This window comes from Lactuca serriola, chromosome 6 (genome assembly GCF_051521515.1).
Source record: "Lactuca serriola cultivar US96UC23 chromosome 6, Lser_US96UC23_V15, whole genome shotgun sequence".
Classification (NCBI taxonomy): Eukaryota; Viridiplantae; Streptophyta; class Magnoliopsida; order Asterales; family Asteraceae; genus Lactuca; species Lactuca serriola.
Window position 1 is genome coordinate 109,135,658 of NC_136413.1, and position 3,020 is coordinate 109,138,677.

General features: G+C 43.0%; 1 pseudogene; it reads right to left on the reverse strand.

The window, feature by feature from the left end:
• Nucleotides 1-2,176: 2,176 nt before the first annotated feature.
• On the reverse strand, nucleotides 2,177-2,294 carry LOC145060681 (5S ribosomal RNA; annotated as a pseudogene).
• Nucleotides 2,295-3,020: the final 726 nt, after the last annotated feature.

Below are 3,020 nucleotides of genomic sequence, written 5' to 3' on the forward strand. Positions count from 1 at the left end.
AATACAGAGAGACGTACTTGAGATATAACAATTCAGAATTACCCTCTAAGTCCAGAAAAGCTTGAAGGCAGGTGTGACATTTAAGCGGGAGAGGGTGGCGGTAAAGGGAACGACCTTGGAAAAGGAAGAGCAACTGAGCCTGAGGCCGCTAATTGAGACAGTGTGGAGGAGGCAAGCAAATGATGACATATAAGTTAAGAATGGTCGGCAACAGCCTTCGTATTGACTGAGAAGGAGTAGAAAGGAAATAGTGACACGCTTCAGCTTACAAGACAAACCTAACATCTATGAGGCGGTGAAGCTGCTGACACCATAAATGTTAAAAATGGCCGCCAAAAAGCTTTCGTATTGGAGGAAAGAAGCAACTCATCAATGTGGACATAAAAGCAAATCTTTCACATATAGGTAATGATATATATATATATATATATATATATATATATATATATATATATATATATATATATATATAGATATATAGATATATCTTTACTATATTATTAAGCATATTGGGTATTTCTTGAAATTTAAGAGGTACAATTTCTATTAAACGATGTACAATCCTATTATGCTTGTAAATAAGTATACATATTTATGGATGTTTTACGGATGTAACCCCAAATAGAATTAAAAATGCTCTCTATACTCACATTTCAAAACACCCCTAATTTACGGCACAAATATTTCATACCCTCTACAAAACCCTAGGTCATTTGCATTTATGCAGAATTTGACCGCTTCTTCCTCACCATCGTCATCAGTCTCATTGTCATTGAACACCACCATAGCCGCCATCTATCATTGTCTTCCTCTCTACTAACCCTAAGTCGCCACAACCATGACCTTTCTTAACAAATGCAGCCATTTGAAGCAAACATTCACACGCCTATAAAACTTGTATTATGGCTTTATTCAGATTCGCTATCAGCGGTTTTCGGTCTTCATCTCCGGTTACCACTTGCAACCACTTCATTATTTTCTTTTTCTCTCATTCTCTTTAAATCCATTCATGTTTCTTCCTTTATTTCGTCATCCATTTTGTTATTTAAACCATTTTCGTGTCAATTTTGCCCTAAAATCTTCGATTGCAGGTACGTTTCACCACCAAATCCATTTACCACGATACTTACAGTCATGTTCTGCAATTTATTGATCCCCAGGCACGACAATCTACCCTGGAAATGATTCTCTCTCCAATGCAACTATATCATTCAAAAACACCGCCTGGCCATTGTTGTTGATCGAAGAAGGTTATTATTTTTGTCTACCTAAACTAATTCATATTTATTTTGATTAAAACATCTAAATTCAAGGTTTTCATTTTTGATTCTTTAGTTTTTGAAACTAAAAAGGCTATAGGTTACTTCAAGCAAGAACATGAATAGATGATTATGTAAGTTCTTATATCAACTCGTTTGAAATATGTTTTTTAATGATTTAGTAATGTTTATTTTTCATGCTACAAATGGCTTTTTTGATTAATATTGGTTGTTCTTACATGTAACATCACCCTCTGGCACGTATCACAATATTGTCCGCTTTGGGCCACTCAGCACGGGGACTTCCCAGGGGGTCACCCATCCTGGTACTACTCCCGCCCGAGCACGCTTAACTGCAGAGTTCTTATGGGATCTGCTGCCCTCACGGCTTTAAAACGCGTTGTGATAGGGAAGGTATCCACACCCCTTATAAGGAATGTTTAGTTCTCCTTCCCAACTGATGTGGGATCAGATCTAACCCACTTTCACCCCCCATTATAGGATTCGACGTCCCCGTCGAACACATCGACCTGTGCCCTAGCTCTGATATCATTTGTAACATCCCCCTCTGGCACGTATCACCATATTGTCCGCTTTGGGCCACTCGGCACGAGGACTTCCCAGGGGGTTACCCATCCTGGTACTACTCCCGCCCGAGCACGCTTAACTGTAGAGTTCTTATGGGATCTGCTGCCCTCACGGCTTTAAAACGCGTTGTGATAGGGAAGGTATCCACACCCCTTATAAGGAATGCTTAGTTCTCCTTCCCAGCCGATGTGGGATCAGATCTAACCCACTTTCACCCCCCCCCCATTATAGGGTTCGACGTCCCCGTCGAACACATCGACCCATGCCCTAGCTCTGATACCATTTGTAACATCCCCCTCTGGCACGTATCACAATATTGTCCACTTTGCGCCACTCGGCACGAGGACTTCCCAGGGGGTCACCCATCCTGGTACTACTCCCGCCCGAGCAAGCTTAACTACAGAGTTCTTATGGGATCTGTTGCCCTCACGGCTTTAAAACGTGTTGTGATAGGGAAGGTATCCACACCCCTTATAAGGAATGCTTAGTTCTCCTTCCCAGCCGATGTGGGGTGAAAGTGGGTTAGATCTGATCCCACATCGGCTGGGAAGGAGAACTAAACATTCCTTACAAGGGGTGTGGATACATTCCATATCACAACGCGTTTTAAATCCGTGAGGGCAGTAGATCCCATAAGAACTCTGCAGTTAAGCGTGCTCGGGCGGGAGTAGTACCAGGATGGGTAACCCCCTGGGAAGTCCTCGTGCCGAGTGGCCCAAAGCGGACAATATTGTGATACGTGCCAGAGGGGGATGTTACAAATGGTATCAGAGCTAGGGCACGGGTCGATGTGTTCGACGGGGACGTCGAATCCTATAATGGGGGGTGAAAGTGGGTTAGATCTGATCCAAATCGGCTGGGAAGGAGAACTAAGCATTCCTTATAAGGGGTGTGGATACCTTCCCTATCACAACGCGTTTTAAAGCCGTGAGGGCAGCAGATCCCATAAGAACTCTGCAGTTAAGCATGCTCGGGCGGGAGTAGTACCAGGAAGGGTGACCCCCTAGGAAGTCCTCGTGCCGAGTGACCCAAAGCGGACAATATTGTGATACGTGCCAGAGGGGGATGTTACATTACATCAGGTTTGGAACCCATTGGCTACTGGAGTGGAAATGAAAGAAATCCTTTTTTTGGATTACCAACCGTTGTGTAACATGATATTAATGACACAAC